This window comes from Muntiacus reevesi, chromosome 2 (assembly GCF_963930625.1).
Source record: "Muntiacus reevesi chromosome 2, mMunRee1.1, whole genome shotgun sequence".
Taxonomy (NCBI): domain Eukaryota; kingdom Metazoa; phylum Chordata; class Mammalia; order Artiodactyla; family Cervidae; genus Muntiacus; species Muntiacus reevesi.
In genome coordinates this window covers 212,029,714-212,052,127 of record NC_089250.1, presented here as the reverse complement: position 1 = coordinate 212,052,127, position 22,414 = coordinate 212,029,714, and the positions used below count along the sequence as shown (strand labels likewise).

Below are 22,414 nucleotides of genomic sequence, written 5' to 3'. Positions count from 1 at the left end.
CAAGAGCGTGGGATTGGTTCAGGAACCACCTGCTCTTTTGTGCCAGACTAGGGACTATCCCCATTTCTGTGGGGCTAGCGAAGTTCCCAGGACACGGGGTCCAAAGCTTTATACCTTGATGCTCTCTGAAAGAGTTGGTGTTTAAGCTGTGCTTTGAGTCCAGGGAGTGGCAATGTCATTGATGAAAAGACTTGACGCCCAGTAGATGCTGTCTGAATGGGTGATTCAGTGAGAAGAGGAGAAGACATTCCAGTTGGGAGCGTGGTACTGCATGCCGGCAAAAGGATGTTGAGTGGATCTCTTAGGAGCAGGGCCAGAGGAATGGGGGAAGAGAGATAACTGCGGGCAGGGCGTGAGAGTCCAAGTTAAAAATAATCCACAGGTGTCTCCTAAGTGAGGCGGTCTCCACTGAACAGTCAGGCTGGAATGTGCTCTACTGGCCAACAGGCTCACACCCCTTGTGGCCCCAGTGCCTGGAGATGGTCCTTTCTAGTGCCATCTGGGACCTGCATATCATGGGTAGGCGGAAGTTGTTTTGAAATGAGCATTTCATTAACTTTCTATCGTGACCTCTCTTTGGAGCACTGGTTCCGCCTCATTTTCTGGGACCTGAAATAGCTTTTCTTTTGCTGGATTTCTCCCAAGCTGGGTTCTCTGGAAAACAGTCTTACCAAATCAGTGCCTGCTTGGCCCGGCCAGCTCAAAGATCTGTGTCAGCAGTTTTAGGGCCGGACGGCGATTTTCCCGGTGCCGTCACCCAGGGTCCTGGCTATCATCCTTTTTGTCCTGTCCGTATGTCAGCACTGTCCCCTGAGTCAGCAGACTCTGGTTCTGCCTCGTACAGCTTTCTGCCCATGCTCTGACTTCTCCGCTCTCGAGGGGAAGTGGCCATGAGTGCCCTGGCCTCGGGTGCGGTAGTTGAGGAGGAAGGCTAGGCTCCTGAACTTTGGGTACATTTTGTTTATTTTTTTAAAATTATTTCTTTATTTATGGCTGTGCTGGCTCTTCGTTGCTGCTCAGCTTTCTCTCATTGCAGTGCAAAGGTTTCGCTTTGCAGTGGCTTCTCTTGCTGCGGAACACAGGCTCCAGGGCGCTGGGGCTTCAGTAGTTGTGGCTCCCGGGCTGAGAGCACAGGCTCAGTAGTTGTGCATGAACTTAGTTGCTCCAAGGCATATGGGATCTTCCCAGATCAGAGATCGAACCCATGTCTCCCGCATTGGCAGGTGGATTCTTTACCACTGAGCCTCCAGGGAAGCCCACATTTTATTTTTTTTATTATTATTATTTTGGGCTGCGCTGGGTCTCCCTGTGCTGTGCAGGCTTCTCTGTTTGCAGCACTTGGGCTTAGTTGCCCCGAGGCATGTAGGATCTTAGGTCCCCCACCAGGGGTGGAATGCCAGTCCCCTGCATTGAAAGGCAGATTCTTAACTACTGGACCACCAGGGAAGACCCCACTTTTGGTACATTTTAATCTCACGTAGCTGTAGTGAGGAAACAGGTCATGCACAAGAACACATTCAACATTGTGCCAGCTTTCAGAAAATATGAAGAAGTGTAAGAAAAAAAGCAAAGATCAGGCATATTCCCACAATCCAAAACCACTGCTAACAATTTGGTATAGACCCTTGCAGACTTTCTTATCTGTGGGCATGTAGATATACACACCAACACACATGCACGCGTGCAAGGTTGAACCAGCTGAAGGGACAGTTTTTAGAAGTAAAAAATGGCCAAATGTTCATTTGATTTGACCAAATGTAATCATATCCATGGGCTTCTCTAGTGGCCCATAAAGTAAAGAATCCGCCTGCCACGCGGGAGACCTGGATTCGATCCCTGGGTTGGGAAGATCCCCTGGAGGAGGGCGTGGCAACCCACTCCAGTATTCTTGCCTGGAGAATCCCCATGGACAGAGGAGCCTGCGGGGCTGCAGTCCATGGGTCCCAAAGAGTTGGACACAAGTAAGCGACTAAGCACAGCACAGCCCAAGCACATCCATACAGACAGATGCACACACAGTAAACACAATGGGGCCATGCCGTAATGCAGTTTTGTAAACTTGTAGTTTAGCTTTCTCTGTGTCTTAGATCTAGAAACACACAAAGCGTGGTCAAGGTCATGGGTCCGGGGGTTCAGACTCTGTATCCACCGCTTGCTCACCTGGACAGGTGACTGGGGCTCCTTGAGCCAGGGTTTTCCCCCATGTGTAGGGGAATGTGAAGGGTTGTCCTAAGGGGAGAGGAGTTGGTGTGTCTGTACGTGGTTTAGACCGGTGTCTGGTACAGGGGAAGCACTTGGCAACCGTCAGCGATTCATATTTCCAGATGAGAGAGCCATGTATCACTTCATCGTAATCATTCCCGCACTAATAGACATTTCGCTGTATCCATTCTCCACAGTTGAGGTGAGATCCTTGTATACATATTGAAGTGTGTCTATCTAGTCACTGCTTTTACACTTTAATAACTGGGGCTTTAAGATTGGGGCTTTTAAGGGACTTCCCTGGTGGCTCAGTGGTAAAGAATCCACCTGTCAATGCAGGAGACGAGGGTTCGATCCCTGATCCGGGAAGATCCCACGTGCTGTAGAGCAACTAATCCCGTGCCCCACAGCTACTGAACCTGGGCTCTAGTGCTCGGGAGTTGCAGCTACTGAAGCTCACGCACCCCGCAGCCCATGCTCTGCGACAGGAGAAGCCATTGACGTGTTTCGGGTGGGGTGGTCCTTACAGGGAAAGTTGCTCGGACGGTTCTCCCTTCTGTTGCCCTGTAACTCTGTAAACTGGTCTCTCTGGTCCCAGCCTCCTCTTGGCTTTTTCACATTCTGGCAGTACTGCCGTTGGGCACAGACCTCCGCTTTGGTGACCAGCACTGGCTTCTCCCCTGAATGCCCCTTGTCTGGGCTGGCTCATTGGGTCCAGGGAAGGGCTTCCCTGTCTGACTTGTCCAGCCTGGTAGGATGCTTACCCCCAGGCCTCCCTACATCCTGCACCCACCAGCCCCTCTTCCCACTGGCTGTGTATGCAATGCCACCATCTTTCTCCCCACCTAGATCACTCTTTGAAGCCAGGACTTCTTTTGTACTCCTCTGTGAGTTAACTGAGTACAGCACTTGCAGAGGTGCTCAGTATTTGTTTGATGAGTGAATTTATTGAGTGAATACAGTCATGACTGACCAGTTAATGGCAGAACTTAAATAAGCAGAAATGGCTTGGGGAAGGGGGGTTAATCTAGCTTATAAGAGTGGCTTGAAGCAGAGGCTTGAGGTGCTGCAGTGAGTCCCTGGATGTGTCTAGCATAGTTGGAGCTATGCTTTATTTTTATTTATTTTTTTGACTATGCCATGCGGCTTACAGAATCTTAGTTCTCTACCAGGGATCAAACTCGTGCCCCCTGCAGTGGAGTGCAGAGTTTTAACAACTGGACCACCAGGGAAGCCCGGGAGCTGTGCTTTATTCTTATTGCTTTTTAAATATTTATTCATTTGGCTATGCAGGGTGTTGTGGCATGTGGGGTCTAGTTCCCAGACCAGGGATCAAACCAGGCCCCCCTGCACTGAGAGTCCTAACCACTGGACCACCAGGGAAGTCCGCAGGAGCCGTGCTTTAGAAAAAGAGCTGGTAGCCCAGAAACCAGTAGGGCATCAGGCCTGGGTGCCCGGTGGGGGTTCACCCTGCCTGGGCCCTTTGGGCGTCTCCCTCTATGCCCTGCACTTCTGAACCGTGTGGCTTTTCCCCAGAGGAAGGGCTCTCTTTCACCCCTCGAGAAACAAGAAGTGAGCATTTCTGGCTGCTCTGCTTTCCCAGGAAGTCACATCACAGCCCCAGAGCTGATGACGAAATCTGCCTCCAAAATTAGCATCCACCCCTCTCTCCACTTTAGAAGACCGTTTAGCAAATCCACCCCAGCTCGTTGTTACTGCCTGGGTCCGGCCCTGGAAATATCCATCAGGGTTTCTGCCTGCCAACTGGACAGTCCAAGGCCTCCCGAGGGTAACTGGATCCTGCCTGCTCTTGTCCACTGTCTTCTCTTTGGCTCTGACCTGAGTTCAGTGATGTCTGTGCTTTGGTTGTATGTTAATAGGGACGTTTCTGGAACCTCGAGCTTGACATTGACCCGTGTGTTCTCTCAGTGGAAATGAGTCAGAAGGTTCTCTCCCCAGGCCTGGAGCCATGTAGCTGGGATGGATGGGCCTGTGATGGGACTCCAGATGTTTCGTCCTTATATTTCCTCTGCTTTCTCCAGACTCCCATCCCCGCCTGCCCCCCCAACAGACACATCCACTGCCAGCTTCCTGGTGCCCGTCTTCCCAAAGCAGGTCAACACCCCCTCCCTTCTTTCTTGCAAGGCCTCAGTGAAGAAGGATCACCAGACTGACCAAGTATATCTGAATATTGATTCCGTTAGGATCTAGCAAGAACTCATCAGTAAAGAATGTGCCTGCCAAGCAGGAGATTAGGGTTTGATCCTTGGGTTGGGAAGATCCCTTGCAGAAGGAAATGGCAACCCACTCCAGTACTCTTGCCTGGGAAATCCCATGGACAGAGGGAGCTTGGTGACTGCAGTCCATGGGGTTGCAAAGAGTTGGACATGACTGAGCAACTTAAGAGTGAGCGAGAACCTTTCTCTGATTCCAGGCTTGCACATCCCCTGGCTCATTTACAGCTCCTTCTGGATATCCAACGAACATCCTTTATTTAACGTGTCCAAAAAGAGGCACCGATCTGCCCTGCCCCAAACCTGTGGTCCCATGATTCTCTGCGTCTTGTTAATGGCAGCTCAGACCCTCTCATTATTCTGGCAAACAATTGTGGTGCCCTCCTTGACTTCTTGGACTTCCCTGGTGGCTCAGCCAATAAAGAATCTGCCTGCAAAGTGGGAGACCTGAGTTCAATCCCTGGGTCGGGACGATCCCCTGGAGAAGGGCATAGCAATCCATTCCAGTATTCTTGCCTGGGAAATCCCGTGGACAGAGGAGCCTGGTGGGCTACAGTCCATGGGGTCATGAAGAGTTGGACACAGCTGAGCGACTAACACTTTTCGCTTTCCTTGACTCCTTCCTTCCTCACACTACACGTCCAAACATCAGCACATCCAAATCCCACCACATCTCAGCTCCTCTGCTGCCTTCAGCCGGGTCTGAGCTCCCGTCATCTCCAACGTGAACTAACGCAGCAGCAGCTTGGTCACTGTCTCTGTTTCCAGGCTGGTCCCTGCAGCCTCTTCTCAGCACAGCAGCCAGAGGGATCCTCTGAAGAAGTGAGTCAGATCTTGTCACCCTTTTGCTCAAAGCTTCCCAGTGGTCCCTGTCTTGCCTAAAACAAAGGCTGGTCCTTAACAATAGCCCCTAGTGATTTGGCCCTTCCCACCTCTGACCTCTCAGCACCAGCTACACTTGACCTCGTGTACTTCATTCACTAGGTTCTGTCCTAACTCTTTGTGACCCCAGGGACTGCAGCACACCAAACTTCCCTGTCCTACCCCTGACCTCTAGCTATTTCTTAACCTGCCAGGTGAGCTGTGCCTGGAACTGTTCCCTGAGGTGTCTGCCGGGCTTGCTTCCTCATCATTTTCAAGTGCATGCCTGTGTCACCTTCTCAGACAGCCTCCCCTGATGACCGTGTGTAAGGTTCTTTCTAATACCAGCCTGGAATGCCTCAGCCCTATTGTTAGCCTTGTCTTTCTTCTGTAGATCACCATCTCATGTACTGTGTATTTTATTTATTTACTTCCTCTCTCCCAGTATTATATAAGAGCCACAGGATCAGAGACATCATTTTTTTGTTCACAACTGTATCCCTGGTCCAGTTTAGTTCAGTTGCTCAGTCGTGTCTGACTCTTTGCTACCCCATGGACTGCAGCACTCTAGGCCTCCCTGTCCATCACCAACTCCCGGAGCTTACTCAAACTCATGTCCATCAAGTCAGTGTTGTCATCCAACCATCTCATCCTCTGTCGCCCCCTTCTCCTCCTGCCTTCGATCTTTCCCCAGCATCAAGGTCTTTTCCAAAAAGTCAGTTCTTTGCATCAGGTGGCCAAGCATCAGTCCTTCCAATGAATATTAAGGACTGATTTCCTTTAGGATGGACTGGTTTGATCTCCTTGCAGTCCAAGGGACTCTCAAGAGTCTTCCAACACCACAGTTCAAAAGCATCAATTCTTTGGTGCTCAGATTTCTTTATGGTCCAACTCTCACTTCCATATGTGACTACTGGAAAAACCTAGCTTTGACTAGATGGACCTTTGTTGGCACATTAATGTCTCTGCTTTTTAGTACGCCATCTAGGTTGGTCGTAGCTTTTCTTCCAAGGAGCAAGGGTCTTTTAATTTCATGGCTGCATTAATTTCATTTCATTCCTAGAGTAGTGTCCAATACATGATAACCTTCAGGAAATATGTGTTGAATGAATAAGTATGAAAAGAATTGAGGGACTTCTCTGGTGGCCCAGTGATTAAGAATTTGCCTTGCAATGCAGGGGGAGCAGGTTTGATCCCTGATTGGGGAACTCAGACCCCACACGCCTCAGGGCAACTAAGCCCACAGACTGCAGCTACTGGGCCTGCACACTCCAGAGCCCGGTACCACAACTGCTGAGCCCGTACATCGCAACTAGCGAGTCTGTGCACCACAGTGAGGACCTGGAGTGCCCAAACTAAGACCCGACATGGCCAAATAAATAAATAAATATTCTCTTTAAAAAAAAAAGAAAATTCAGAGCAGTTGTTCCTTGAGTTTAGGGAAGATGAGAAGAGATTCCAGGGGGCATTTAAGAATCAGTGAACCATAATCAGGTAAGACAGTAGACATAGGTGACAGAGAGCAGGGCTGGGTATCTTTTGGAAGAAGACAGGTGACCGTCTCTATTGGGCCAGTTCTATAGTTAGCCAGACTACATGGCAGGAGAACTCTTTTCCTGAGGTTTATGTAACAGGGGTTTTGTATAAATCACACTTCTGTAAAAGGAATCCTATTTTAAATGTACTAGTGGAGAGATTTCTATTTAAAGGCCTCTGATGTCAAATTCTTCTGTAAAACGAATAATCTCCTAATTTGTCCTTAGCGTCAATTCACATTTTCTGGAAGAAAGAGATTATATTTACTTTATATCAAGGTATGCGTGTCTGAGCTGAGGGAATCTCTTCTTTTTCCATTTTTCCACTGTCTTGATTATTTCCTTTTCCTTTGCTCTCCTTCTTCCCCCTCTTCGTTCCCGATTTTCCCTTGGCTGAGCTTTTTCTTCTCCCTTAGGCTCTGACATAGAATGTTCTTCTGTAACACAGCTAGGCTTAGAGTATGATGAACGGTGGCCCCTTCTCAGACCAGAAGAGTCCAGTCATGGGTGGAACAAAGGAATCTTTTAGGTGCATACTAGGGTCCAGGGGTCAGCTGTTGGGTGATACTCAGGTACAGCCAGATTGGAGAGCCACTGACCAAAAAAAAAAAAAAAAAAAAACCACATCGTGTGCTATTTGTCCTTCTCTCATGCATGCTTGCTTTCTGTAGAATGAGGCTGCAGGGAGCTTCCCTGGTGGTCCAGTGGCTAAGACTCCCCGCATTCCCAATGCAGGGGGCCTGGTTTCTATCCCTGGTCAAGGAACTAGATCCCTGATCAGGGAACTAGATCTCACACACTGCACCTTAAGTTCCCGAATGCTGTAACTAAGACCTGGTGGGCTTCCCTGATGGCTCAGCAGGTAAAGAATCTGCTCACAATGCAAGAGACACAGGAGACACAGGTTCAGTCCCTGGGTTGGGAAGATCGCCTGGAGGAGGAAACGGCAATCCCCGCCAGTATTCTTGCCCAAAAAACAAATCCCATGGACAGAGGAGCCTTGCAGGGTATAGTCCAAAGGATTGGAAAGAATCGGACACAAGTGAGCGAGGGAGCATGTAAGCATGCAGCCAGATAAAATTTTGTTTTTTTTTTTTAAAGAAAGAATGAGGCTGAGCAGGCATCCCCTCTGGGGCTTTGCAGAAGGTTCCTTCTATGAATTTGGCCGTAGACTGACCAGAGGCTGGCTGATTTGTCTGGGGACTGGAGTTCAGGGCTCAGGAATGTCCCATCTTGGTCCCCTCTCAGGACGTCACCCACCTGTCACTGTCTCAGATGAGAGTGAGCTCCCGGGGCCTCTGCCTGATGGAGTGAGTCCAGGTGCTCTTAACAGTGTCTGCCCGCAGTCACCTTGGACTTTAGAGGCCCAACACTCAGTCTGTTTCCCCTCAACCTGGAATGAGTTCCTCTTGAGAAAGAATGAAAGTGAAGTGAAAGTGTTTGTCGCTCAGTCATGTCCAACTCTTTGCGACCCTGTGGACTGTAGCCTGCCAGGCTCCTCTGCCCATGGGAGTCTCCAGGCAAGAATGCTGGAGTGGGTTGCCACAGTACAACTGTGTGTTATGGAGGTTTGGTGGGAGGTGTGCAGGCCACTGAGACCCGGACCTGCTTCCATGACAAGAGTACTAGTTGATTTGTTTAGAGGTTGTCTGACCTCGGGGAGGGTCTTCTTCAGGTAGCCCCTCTAGGTTTTCTGAAAGACTTTCTCCTTTTTCTGTTCTCATGGGACCAAAAGATCATAACAGATGTGCTGAGGTCAGAGCAGGAGTTTAGTAAACAAGCTGCCTCTGGCTAAGAATTCAGTTGTAACCATCAAGGCTGTACAGTGTAGAGCCCGTGCCCGGCTGGTGTGGCTGGGTCTCTCTGAGCCCACTTGTTTATTTATAAAGAGTGCCCAGGGATGTCCCTGGTGGTCCAGTGGTTAAGAATCCGCCTTGCAGTGCAGGGGACGAGGGTTCGATCCCTGTCTGGGGAACTAAGATCCCATATGCCGTGGGCCACAACTAGAGATCCCACCTGATGCAGCAAAGACCCAGATGCCTCCACTAAGACCAGATATAGCCAAATAAATACGTATTTATTTATCTTAAATAAATAGTGTGCCCAGCTCCCTTGCCAGGATTTCTGGGCATCATGCAAATGAAAGCTCTCTACAAACTGAAGGGCTAGACAATAAAGGAGAAACGCCGTTGCCATGATTATCCAGGCACACCTGGTCTTCACACATTTGAATGAGCCGAACAGGTGAATTGGGAAGATTTAACGTGACTGGATTCACTGCTGGAGTCAAGTACCATATCTTCGCGCAGCTGCCCCCTTGTGTAAAATGGGGCTCTATTTATAAGTTGCCTTTTGGGAAAATTGGGTCACAGTCCTGTGGAGACCACCATCTGAAGTGAGAAATAAAGGAGGAGGCGTGAGGGGGTGTCGCTGCAGCCTCGTCAAAGAGTTTTGATACCACGAGATCAGGGACCCCATGATTTCTCAGCTGGAAGGACTTGTGAGTTATTCTTGCTGCTGTATTTGTGTCTGGGGTAGAGGAGAGTAGGGGGAGCGACTTTAGAGTAATATGGAGCTGACTTTGCTTTGAAAGTTGCTCAGTCGTGTCTGACTCTCTGCGACCCCATGGACTAGAGAGTCCATGAAATTCTCCGGGGGATTTTGCCGTAGAAATAGAACAAAAAAGCAGAGGTTTGGGGGATGGGGGAAGTGGCAGGCTCTGGCACTAGAGGGGTGTCCCAAGTGCCTCCTGACTCATTCATTAGACACGGAGACACTCTGAGTGGGGTCTGGGAGAGGCACGGAGCCAGGGGAGGGTGGTCCTGTGTTCTGCCTCCATCCACACCCCCCTCACCCCTCCGATGCCCCATCCCTATGCCTTGGGAAGGTCAGAGCAAAGTCACTCTTGTGCTACTGAAAGAGAAAAGGCAAAACGAACCTCCAGGTTAGAAATCTGGGTGGAGGAGAGTGCTGGAGGGCATGGTGAGGGGAGGAGAGGAAGTTGAGCAATGTGGGTGGTTTGGGGAACGACACAGCTCAGGGTTTCCATTCTCGCAGACCAGCTGTCCCTCTGGAAGCCAAGGCCATTGCGAAAGGCTGCTCGAGACCGGCTCAGCCCCTCCTGAATGACCGGGATGCGTCGGATGGGCCGGCCCAAGGCATCACTTTCTAGGCAGAGTCCTGGCTCCAAGAGGGACTCGTGTGAGTCCTCAGCGCAACCCCTGTGAACGTGGTGGCGTGGCAGTTCGGGTAACTCAGAAAGCAGAACAAGTCTTCCTCTGTGACCAGAGAAACAGAACTGGGGTGAGGGCAGGGCGTGCCTTTCTGAAGCCATGACGGCCTGCAGGTGGGGGAGAGGGAAGATGAGCCAGCATCGCCTTCTCCTGAGACGCGGTGTCTCAGGATCCAACCCTCATGCCCTCCATCCCAGGACCTTCTGAAGGCCCTCATGGGTACCCCGCAGTTGTCATAGATGCCGTCCCCTGGGAGGGGTGCAGCTGCTGTGCGGAGTGGCTGAGCCCCACAGGAGACACTGGGCTGCTCTTGTTGGTGGGGGACAGGAGCTTGGGTTTGGCTGGGGCACAAAGCCTGGGGAGGGTGCTGATCTTTGCCTGAGAATATGCAGAATGGCCTGGTTGAAAGGGACTCTTCTGTCCTCCTGATCCATGAGGGTGGGAAGGTGGAGCTTGTTGGCTCCCTCCACCCATCAGGAGGATGCAGTGGGGTCCCCCTTTCTGTAATCAGTCACCCCTGTGCTGGATGGTCTGATTCAGAGCCTGTCGAAAATTTCTGGGGATTTTTAGGGATACAGAGTTGGGGGGGTCTTCCCCATCATGGTAGCCCCTATTCTTTCTCATCCTTGTCTATGAGATGTTATATGAGACTGTGTTAAGATCCTCGAGGATGGAAAGTCAGACGTACACCACATCTGCTTGATTTTCCTGAGATGCTGGCCTGACATCTTAATGGGGAAACGTCAGTCTCACAGGACTTGCTTCCAAGAATGTAAGTGGGCTCCTGGTGACGGGTGCTGCCTCCTCTTTGGGGAATCTTGTGAATCATGTGTGGAATCTTGCCTTCTTCTCTTCCGGTCAGTCAGCTTTATCCTCACCCATGTCTGGTCTGTGGGCACCAGTCCATTTCCCCAAGATCTCACCCCGATGCCCAGAGTATTTGTGTATCACCTTTGTTGTTGTTGTTTAGTCTCTCAGAACATGTCAGACTCTTTTGCGACCCCTTGGACTGTAGCCTCTCAGGCCCCTCCGTCCATGGAATTCTCCAGGCAAGAATACTGGGGTGGGTTGCCATTTCCTCCTCCAGGGGATCTTCCCGACCCTTGCTGCCTTAATGCCTTGTGTGTTGGTCGGAAGCTTGAGCTCACTCAGCACTGAGGAGACTCCTGACTCACCTTGGGTTTGCTCTTTGGACACTCTGACTTATTCATTTCAAAGATCATTCTGGACAGAAAAGACAGAAGCAAAAAATAGGCGTTTATCATCAATATGGCATCATTGTTGAAAGCAGCACGCCCATCCCTGCTTGTTCTTTTGACTTTTTGTGTGATACGGTAGCCCTTCTGGTGGGCTCCAAACATTTACTGGAATTCCCATCTCATTTTGGCTTTAGCTTTCTGGTCTTGCTTGCACACACAGGCATAGGTAACCCATGTGCCCAGCTGCTTTCCTTTCTCATGCTAAATTGCAGAGTCAGGACAAGGAAGGAAAGAATAGGAACAGGAAGAGGATGGTCTTTATCTCCCTATGTACCGTTAACTCTTTAGCGACAAGATCCACCTTCACATCGCATCTCCAGTGGCACCAGTTATAGTATCTTGCACGCAGGCAGCTGGTCCAGGTACATGGATCATGCCCATAGCCTGAGAAAGACCCACCTGGCTTTGTATAGCACAGTCCTACAGCCTAGATGGCAGCCCTGCCCTGCATATAGTAGGTATTCGGTCAAAATCATAATTCCTCTGTTGTTTTCTTCCTTTAAAAAAAAAAATGGTTCCCACATACTATAAAATTCACCGTCTCAACCAATGTAAAGTGTATTAGTTCTGTAGCATTTCATACATTCATGATGTTGTATGACCATCACAGCTATCTAATTCAGCACATGTTTTTCATCATTCCAAAAGGAAATAGTGTACCTGTTCAGTCGCTCCCCGTTCCCCCTCCTACCTGGATCTGGCAGTTAGCAATCTGCTTTCTGTCTCTGTGGATTTGCCTATTCTGGATCTTTCATATAAGTGGAATCATACAACATGTGACATTTTGTGTCTGGCATCTTAGCATCATGTATTTGAGCTTCATCCCTGTTGTAGCATACATTAGTTCCTCTTTTTGTGTGTTTTTATCATGGTAAAAATGTATATACTGGGACTTCCATGGTGGTCCAGTGGCTAAGACTCTGAGCTCCCAATGCAGGGGGCCCAGGTTTGATCCCTGGTCAGGGAACTAGATCCCATGGGCCGAAATTAAGCGTGCCGAGACTAAAGATGCCACATACCACAACGAAGATCGAAGATCCCTCTAAGACCCAGCACAGCCAAATAAATAAGTACGTATATTTTGAAATGTCCATATCATAAATTTTAGCATTTTAACCTCTTTTAAGTGTACAGTGTGGTGGCGTTGAGTACTTTCACATTTTTGCATGACCATCATCACCAGCCATCTCCAGAACTTCTTTGTCTTCTGGAACTGGAACTCTGTCCCCGTTCAACCTTAACTGTCCATGTCCCCCCTCCTCGCAGCCCCTGGCAAACGTTGTTCTATTTCTCCCTGAATGTGACTCTGCTAGGTTTCTCCTAGAAGTGGAATCCAACAGTGTCTGTCCTTTTGTGACTGGCTTATCTCACTCAGCCTAATGTCCTCGAGGTTCATCCACGTTGTAGCAGGTGTCAGGATTTCCTTCCTTTCAGGGCTGCATAATATTCTATTGTGTGGATGCACCTCATTCTATATACCCGTTCCTCTGTGGATGGACACTTGGGTGGCTTCCCCCGTTTTTTCCACCTTGAACGCTTGTTTCTTCAGCTATTCTGGGTGTTTCACAGCCCTGGCCACCCTGCCCCCATCACTGGTTTGTACGTCTCACCAGTTACAGAGCTGAGGGACATTGTGAATCCTTTATGCCCTGCGTCTTTGGATCATGCACTTGGAAAGAAGATTCTGGAAACTTTTGCAGGAATGCAGACTGGGGTACTGGAGGTGGATAAGAGACCAGACCAAGTCACAGGCACTAACAGGACCACCTGCCTCATCTGTTTACCCCAAGCTTCCAAACCCGATGCGGTGAGGGTCGCAGTGCGTGCCCCCCCCCGCCCGCCTGGGTGCTGGGCATCCCCGAGACCCTTGGTGGTGGCCGCTTGTGGCTTTGCTGAGCAAAAGCTTCCCACCCACTGCGTGCCCTTGTCATTCCTTCTGTCTCCTTTCTGTCCCACTTCCTGCTTTTTCCTTCTGCCCTGCCTGGTCTCTGGTTTTCCTATACTTGGCCCAGGTGGTGGGCCCTCTGGTTCCTGGCTTTGGGGACCTGCCACCAGCCCCCACCCCCCACCCCTCCCACCGGGCACATCCTCGGTGCCTGCCCCTGCCATGAAACCTTTGCGAGCCAGCCTGGCCTTGGCAGCCCGAGCGCTGGGCCCTGCCAGCAGCTGTGTGCGTGACCCGGACGTGGCCAGCTGCCCCCGCAGCCCCGGCCCAGGCCTGGCTCCCTGCAGAAGCCAGGCCTGAAGAGTTCCCGTTGGCGGCCACTGTCCTGAGGGCGCAGAGGACGGTGGGGGGCTGAGGGGGGGTAGGCTGGGGAAAAGCGGCCCTTCCTGCCGTGCCTGCTGATAATCGGCTCTCCGGAACCAGCCTGGGACACAGGGGCCAGCTGGGTCAGGAAGTGGTGTACAATGCCGCTCTTTCAAGGGAGACGCTGCGCGGTCTTAGGGCCTGTGTGACTCCGGGGGAATCTGGAGGACAGTCTGTTCTTGGAGGATGTTCTCTAACCTGGGCCGGAGGTGAGCGATGGAGCTCCAGACTTCCAACCCTCTGCCCGGGGTTCGGTTCCCCCCTCCCTCCAGGCATCATCCAGCTCCAAACCTGATTATTTCCTTCAGAGGAGAGAGGGGAAGGAGAACAGATTTCCTTAGGAGACCATGAATCACATTCCTGGTGCTTTTTAGAGGCAGGCTCACCGGGAAGCAGTCATTAAGTCCTTAATGATTTGATGATTTATTAAGACACCGTCCTGCCTTAGCAGCTGCCGGCTCATGAGGGCAGAAGCCAGGGTCCTCACCCTTGGGATTGTAATCTCAGTGCGGGAAGTAAGACGATATGCTTGTTGTCAAACCCATGAAGAGAAGCAGGAATTCAAAAAAAAAAAAAGGATTGAATTGCAAAGGATTGTCCGTTCAAGCTTTGTGGTGATCTGAATGGTAAGGAAGTCTAAAAAAGAGTGGAATGTATGTGTACGTGTGACTGTACAAGAAACTAACATAATATAGTGAAGCAACTATACTCCAATAAAAATTAATTTTAAAAAATGATTGGCCAAAGTGACCTGGCAAATCTAAAGGAGAGATTCAAATTGCCAACATTCACTGGATCATAGAGAAAGCAAGGGAATTCCAGAAAAACATCTACTTCTGCTTCATTGACCATGCTAAAGCCTTTGACTGTGTGGATCACAACAAACTGAAAAATTCTTAAAGAGATGGGAATATCAGACCACCTTACCTGCCTCCTGAGAAACCTGTGTGCGGGTCAAGAAGCAACGGAACCTTACATGGAACAACTGACTGGTTCACAATTGGGAAAGGAGTGTGACAAGGCTGTATGTCGTCACCCTGTTGATTTAACTTATATGCAGTGTGTGGACATGCGTGCTAAGTCACTTCAGTCATGCTCCGCTCTTTGTGACGTTATGGACTGTAGCCTGCCAGCCTCTTCTGTCCATGGGATTCTCCAGGCAGGAATAATACTGGAGTGGGTTGCTATGCCTTCCTCCAGGGCATCTTCCTGATCCAGGGGTCGATCGTGTGTCTCCTACTGCTGGTGGATTGCAGGTGGATTCTTTACCGCTGAGCCACCAGGGAAGCCCATATGCAGAGTACATGTGTGAAATGCTGGACTGGATGAATCACAAGCTGGAGTCAAGATTGCTGGGAGATATGCAGATGATACCACTCTAATAGCAGAAAGTGAGGAGGAACTAAAGAGCTTCTTGATGCAGGTGAAAGAGGAGAATGAAAAAGCTGACTTAAAACTCAACATTCAAAAAACTAAGATCATGGCATCTGGTCCCATCACTTCATGGCAAATAGAAGGGGGAAAATGAAATCAATGACAGATTTTCTTTTCTTGGTCTCCAAAGTCACTGTGGACAATGACTGCAGCCATGAAAATAAAAGATGCTTGCTTTTTGGAAGAAAAACTATGACAAACCTAGACAGGATACTAAAAAGGAGAGTCATCACTTAGCCGACAAAGATACGTATGGTTAAAGCTATGGTTTTTCCAGTAGTCATGTATGGATGTGAGAGTTGGACCTAAAAAAGTGCCAAAGAATTGATGCTTTTGAATTGTGGTGTGGAGAAGACTCTTCAGAGTCCCTTGGATTGCAAGGAGATCAAAACTGAAGCTGAAGCTCCAATAAAGGGCCACTTGACGTGAAGAGCTGACTCACTGGAAAAGACCCTGATGCTGGGAAAGATTGAAGGCAGGAGGAGAAGGGGCAGGGGGTGAGATGGTTGGATGGCATCACCAACTCAATGGGCTTGGATTTGAGCAAATTCCAGGAGCGAACTCCACTGAAGGACAGGGAGTCCTGGTATGCTGCAGTGCACCGGGTCTCAAAAGAGTTGGACACGACTTAGCGGCTCAACAACAACAAAGAGAGGTTTTCATGCCTCTGCCTGTATACTTCTTTTTTTTTTTTAACTTATTTTTGGCTGTGCTGAATCTTCATTGCTTCATGCAAGCTTTCTCTAGTTTCAGCAAGTAGGGCTTCTCTTGTTTTGGAACATAGGCTCTAGGCACGTGGGCTCGGTAATTGTGGCTCATGGGCTTAGTTGCTCTGCCACGTGTGGAATCTCCCCAGACCAAGGATCAAACCTCTGTTTCCTGCACTGGCAGGCAGATTCTTAACCGCTGGACCACCAGGAAAGTTCTACTTGTATACTTCTAATAAGAGGAAATTCTCTCTTTTATGAGACAGCTTTAAACTTATCCAGAAACGGCCTCACAGTACTTCTACCCATTGGTCTAGTTTTGATCCCTGGAGTTACTCCTCCTTCCACATGTCCACCTTTCAGAATATTGATATTCCTCTAAAATTTCTTCAGGCCCCATGTGCATCCCAGTCTAGGTCACTCTCTTCTAGAAGTAGTCTAGTTTGTCAGTTTCCTTGATAATGTACAAAGTCTAACACTGAATAGTGTTTACATGTGAATTTGTCTTCATAGAGAGTTAGAACCATCCCCTCCCTCATTTTGAACACTGTGCTCCTTTTAATACATCCGGAACTCAGACTTGCATTTTGATCAGCCACACCACCATGTTGCTTTTATTAAGTTAGCAGCCAAATAAAACACCTAAATCATTTTCACAAGTGCTGCTCTGAGTCATATCTCCCCTGTGCCCTCTTTAGACATAAATATAGGGAGCTTCCTTTATACCTGCTGAATTGCATCTTACGAAGTTTCACCCATTTTTCCAGTCTATGGACATCATCTGTGGTGTGGAGGGTGTGGCTGATGTGGGGCTTGTTATCCAGAGCCTGGGCTGTGGAGCCCCACTTCCAAGTCTGAGTTCTAGCTCTACACTGGCTGGTGGAGGGGTCTTGGTGTTTTACTTGACCTTCCCCCACCCCACCCCACCCCACCCCACATATTTATTTTCCTGCAAATCTAGGTCCCTGAAAGTGAAAGTCGCTCAGTCATGCCTGACTCTTTGCGGTTGCAAAAGGACTGCAAAGGACTCTACAGTCCTTGGAATTCTCGAGGCCAGAATACTGGAGTGGGTAACCTTTCCCTTCTCCAGCAGGTCTTCCCAACCCAGGGATCGAACCCAGGTCTCCCACCTTGCAGGCAGATTCTTTACCAGCTGAGCCACCAGGGAAGCCCATGACCAGGGAGGGATCAAGCCCTAGTTCCCTGACCAGGGGTCAAACCCAGGTTGGGAGTGTGAAGTCTCAGCTCAGCTGAGGGAAGACCTGGGTGGCTCAGACAATAAAGAATCTGCTTGCAATGCAAGAGACCTGGGTTGAGAACATCCCCTGGAGAAGGAAATGGCTACCCACTCCAGTATTCTTGCCTGGAGAATTCCATGGATGGAGGAACCTGGTAGGCCACAGTCCATGGGGGCCGAAAAGAATCAGACAAGACTAAGTGACACTTTCACTACCGTGAAGTCCTTATTTGGCCTTTCTAAGCCTTGGTTTCCTCATCTGTAAAATGAAGATGATTAATACTAATACCTACTCGCAGGATGTAGAGTATAAGACATTAATGAGATAATTCATACACAGTACTTAGTAACACAGGGCCTGTTAGTGATCACTCATTTGCAGCCGTTATCTGGATGATCATAACCACTGCTACTGCTGGTTCATGTCCTTGTTCTTTTAAAAATGACTGCTTCTCACTGCCCCCTCCCGAAGCCTGTCGGTCCTTGCTGACAGTGACCCCTCAGTCTGAGACCCCTGTCTTTGTTCTGTTACCGGCCCAGCTCAAATCCTCTGCGGCATCTTCAGGTCTTCCCTCTGCTGTAACTGGGAGCTCCTACCGGCCAGTCCTATTGTAATTGTTTCATAGCCCATCTTACGTCCAGTTCTTTCCATTTACACGTCCATCCTTTAGGTTGAGGGCTTTATTTCTTCACTTCTCTTCTACTGATAGCTGCTTCCAGGACTTTCCCTGGTGGTCCAGTGGCTAACACTCCGAGCTGTCAATGCAGTGGGCGTGGGTTTGATCCCTGGTCAGGGAACTAAGATCCCACATGGCCAAAAAAAAAAATATATATATATAGCTGCTTCCTTCAACTCTTCCTCCAGCTGCTTCCGTCCCTTCCTGCCCAGCACAAAGCCCATTGCCCACCCCCATCCCCCCCGCCCCCACTGAGTGCCACCTCCCCTTCTGCTTTTATCCTCACTTCCGCCCTTGCACATGTGTGGCCCTATGGCCCAACTGGTCCTCGTGTTCCAAGCTTTTCCGGAGCTGGGCTCCAGGATCTGGCCACTTGAGCAGTATGACCTTGGGCAAGTGGGTGACTTAGCCTTTCTGGGCAGCAATCATAGATGCCCCTACAAGATGACTCGTAGGCAGCGTCAGTGAGAGAAGTCAGTGAGTGGCAGGGGAACGACAGACAGGTAACCCCCTTCTTCCTTTGTTAAAGTTTCCCTGAGCAGTATCACAGTTTCACAGGACAGAACATTTTCAGTTTTCTCACACACACAGTCTAAAGTTACAGACTCATGATATATTATTTTATGTAGCTTAAGGGAATTTAAAGGTTGTTTTTGTTTTGTTTCTTTGTTGGGTAAGTGAGGCTCATACTGACCACAAATTTGGGCAACTGGTCTTTGATCTGTAAGTATAAACAGATATTTGTGGACTAAATCTAAACCCCACCCATCACAGGCCTCTCTAGAGGCCCTGACTCGGCTTCTAGCATTTCCAGCCAACAAGGATTTCTCTTTTTCCATCACAGTCTGTGCAGCTGGCTGTCTCTACCGACCCCCTAGGACTTGACCACGTCCAGTTCATACCGTCCTGGATTTGAGACCTTACATTTATTAGGTCCCTTATAATTCCTTATGAATGCAGGCAACCTTTAACGGCTCAGCAAACGTGGCCACTTTGCCCAGAGGTCTGTCTGCAGCCAGGATCCCATCATTGTGTCAGAGCCAGGAGAGAAACATAGTTGAAAGCTTGTGACTTGCCTGAGGAAGTCTGAAGGAAAGGGCACATGTGGGCCAGGCCTGGAAGCAGAAGCCGAGAAACCGGTTCAAGGAAGGACTTGTGATGAGAAAGCTGGAAGCACTGGGCCTCCAGAGGACGCAAGTGCTGCCTCAACGGGAGATTTGGGGCAACAAAATTTTTAAACCCTAAAGTTGCCAAAAGACCCTGATGCTGGGAGGGATTGGGGGCAGGAGGAGAAGGGGACGACAGAGGATGAGATGGCTGGATGGCATCACCGACTCGATGGGCATGGGTTTGGGTAAACTCCGGGAGTTGGTGATGGACAGGGAGGCCTGGCGTGCTGCGGTTCATGGGGCCGCAAAGAGTCGGACGCGACTGAGCGACTGAACTGAACTGAATGTTGCCAAAGATGCTGATAAACACGTGGAATTTACTTATTTTCCTAATATTTTACTTATTTATTTGGCTGTGAAGTGAACTGAAAGTTGCTCTTTGCAACCCCGTGGACCATATAATCCATGGAATTCTCCAGGCCAGAATACTGGAGTGGGTAGCCTTTCCCTTCTCCAGGGGATCTTCCCAACCCAGGGATTGAACCCAGGTCTCCTGCATTGCAGGCAGATTCTTTACCAGCTGAGCCACAAGGGAAGCCCTTATATGGGTATTAATTGCAGCATGCAGAATCCTTTTTTTTTTTTTTTTTAAGAAGTCGAAGAGAGGAGGCTTATTTTATATATTTTTTATTTATTTATTTATTTTTGACTGTGCTGGGTCTCCATTGCCGCACAGGTTTTTCTCTAACTGTAGCAAGCCAGGGCTACTCTCTAGTTGTAGTGCACGGGCTTCTCGCATCATGCGGGATCTTTAGTTTTGGAATGTGAACTCCTAGTTGCAGCATGTGCAATCTAGTTTCCTGACCAGGGATTGAACCCAGGCCCCATGCATTGGGAGCTCGGAGTCTTACCCACTGAACCACCAAGGAAGTTCAGGGAGTAAACTTCTTACTCCTTTCTTGCAGCATCTCTTATGTGAGATTCTGTCTGAACTGGTCTAACCATTGCACTGACAGCCAACAGCTGTGCTCAGTGGCGCCCCCTGCCTGTGCTGTAGAGAAGAGGGAAGGGAGTGTCCGCCATCTCCTTGTCTTCAGGGAGGACTAAGCCCGAAGAGGAAAGGATTCTGTGTTAGTCTCTTGGGGCTGCCACAACCAATTACCACGTATTGGGTGGCTTAAAACAATAGACATTTGTTCTGTCACAGTCCTGGAGGCCAGAAGGTCAAAATCAAGGTGCCAGCAGGGCCATGCTCGCTTTGGACATTCCATCCTCGCCTCTTCCTAGCTTCTGGTGCTTCTGGTCTAGCTTCCTAGGTTTTGGTGGTGGTCCTTCACATTCCTTGGCTTGTAGGCACATCCCTCTGGTGTCTGCCTCCATCTTCACATGGCTTCCTTCTCCCTGAGTGTCTGTGTCCCTGGGTTTTCACCTGGTTTTCTTATAAGCACACCAGTCATACTGGACTTAGGACCCACCCTAATCCAGTAAGACCTCATCAACTATCTCTGCAAAGACGCTATTTCAAATGACATTATGTTCACAGGGGCTGGGGGATTTGAACTCCAACATATCTTTTCTGCGGAGACACAATTCCTCCCACAACAGAGCTTGTGCTGTTACAGAATTTGAGTCTGGCTCACAGACCTATGCCTTGTGAGACTAACTCATGGTTACCGAAGGGGCTTTGGGGGTGGTGGGGGAAGAGAGAAAGTCAAAGTGAGGTCGCTCAGTCATGTCTGACTCTTTGCAACCCTGTGGACTGTAGCCTACCAGGCTCCTCCGGCCATGGGATTTTCCAGGCAAGAGTACTGGAGTGGGCTGCCATTTCCTTCTCCAGAGATAAATTAGGAGTTTGGAATTAACATATACACACTACTATGTATAAAAATAGGTAAACAAGGATTTCCCTGGTGGTTCAGTGGTTAAGACTTGGCACTTTCAATGCAGTGGGTGCCAGTTTGATCCCTGGTCAGGGAACTAAGATCCCACATGCCACAGGCAACTAAGCCCGTGCACTTGTATGCCGCAGTGAAGACCCAGTGCAGCCAAAAGTAAAAACAAAAGAAAAAACAAAAGAAGTGATCCTTAAAATTTTAGGTGTGATCATATTAATAGTATGATGGTTAATATTCAGAGTCTTTTTTTCCCCTTAGAGATTTTACTGGAATATTTACTGGTAAAATAGCATAGCACCTGGGATTTACTGCAGATAATCCAGGAAGCAGGGGAATCAGTAGCCAATGGTAAAAAGCAAAGGTCAGCACACCAGGCATGTGCCAGCTCTTTGCAACCCCATGAACTGTAGCTCGGCAGGCTCCTCTATCTGTAGGACTTTTCCAGGCAGGAACACTGGAGTGGGTTGCCATCTCCTTCTCCAGGGGATCGTCCCAGCCGGATTGAATCCACATCTCCTGCATTGGCAGGTGGATTATTTACCACTGAGCCCCCAGAGAAGCCCCAGAACACTAGAGGTGCCGGCCAAATCCAGACCACCTCCTGATTTTGTAAATAAAGTTTTATTGGAACGCAGCCACAGTCACTCATGTCTGTTTCACTGAGGCTGCTTTCTCACTCCAGTGGCAGAGTTAACATTTGCAATGGAGACCTTGTGACCTGCAAAGGCTAAAATACTTACTAACTGCCTCTTCACAGAAAATGTGTGTGACCCCTCATCCCTAAGAAAGCATGTTTGGCTACAAGTTCATAATCATTGGTGCTGGGGACCGACTTATATGAAGATTTATTAGACAGACTATTACATTGATGTGTGCTTGGACTTTTCCATAATGAAAAGTTTAAAAAAAAAAAAAGAAAAACGAAAAAAAAAAAAGAAAAACGTGGAGCCAGTGATCTCACTCCTTATACTCTATTCCTTGGAAATGAAAGCATCAGTTAATAAGGATATATATACATATATATATATAAGAATGTTTACTAAAAGAGTTTAGTGAAAATAAATTTCCTCCCAGTACGAGTTGCTATAAATCACATCCACCCACACTGGAATATTATGTTATCTTTTTAAAGAATGAGCTGGAGTTTTACCAGTTCACTTGGAAAACATTTTATGGGATATTTTCAAGTGAAAAAGCAAGATGTAAAAAAGTCTGTGCATGACAGTCCCAGTTTTATAGGACAGTGACAAAGTTAACCCTTCAGAATGTGGGAGTGTGTGTGTGTGTGTGTGTGTGCGCGCGCGAGTGGGCGTACGTGTAGGGTGTACTTGTACGTGTAGGGTACGTAACAGGTTGTTAACATGAGTTGGAATAGAATGACATTTGTGAAAGGGAGCAAAACAGAAAAAGGCTGTTACTTCAAAAACCAGGCTACCTGATACCATCCTCTGTGTGTGTATGTAGAAATTATATTTATGTGTGTAACGTGCTTTGCTAACTTCAAAAGAGAATTATGATTTTGAAAACAACCGGAAAGGAGTGAATATTTGTCATGCTTTATAAGTAAGGAAATAAAAGGGAGTTTGGTTGGAAGTTGGAAAGTGCCCAAGAGCAGGGAGACAAGAGAGGAGAGTGACCACTGTCGACCGAGCCAGCTAGGGGAGGCTCCGTGGAAGGTTCTAGCTGCGGGAGGGTGGGGGGGGGTGGTGTGCGTCCGGATGGT

At 48.8% G+C, this 22,414-nt stretch overlaps 1 protein-coding gene across 2 annotated transcripts in view; it reads left to right on the top strand.

The window, feature by feature from the left end:
* Positions 1–22,414, top strand: part of HIP1 (huntingtin interacting protein 1) — a 135,011-nt gene that overhangs the window by 62,968 nt on the left and 49,629 nt on the right. The gene's annotated exons all lie outside the window — the stretch shown is intronic.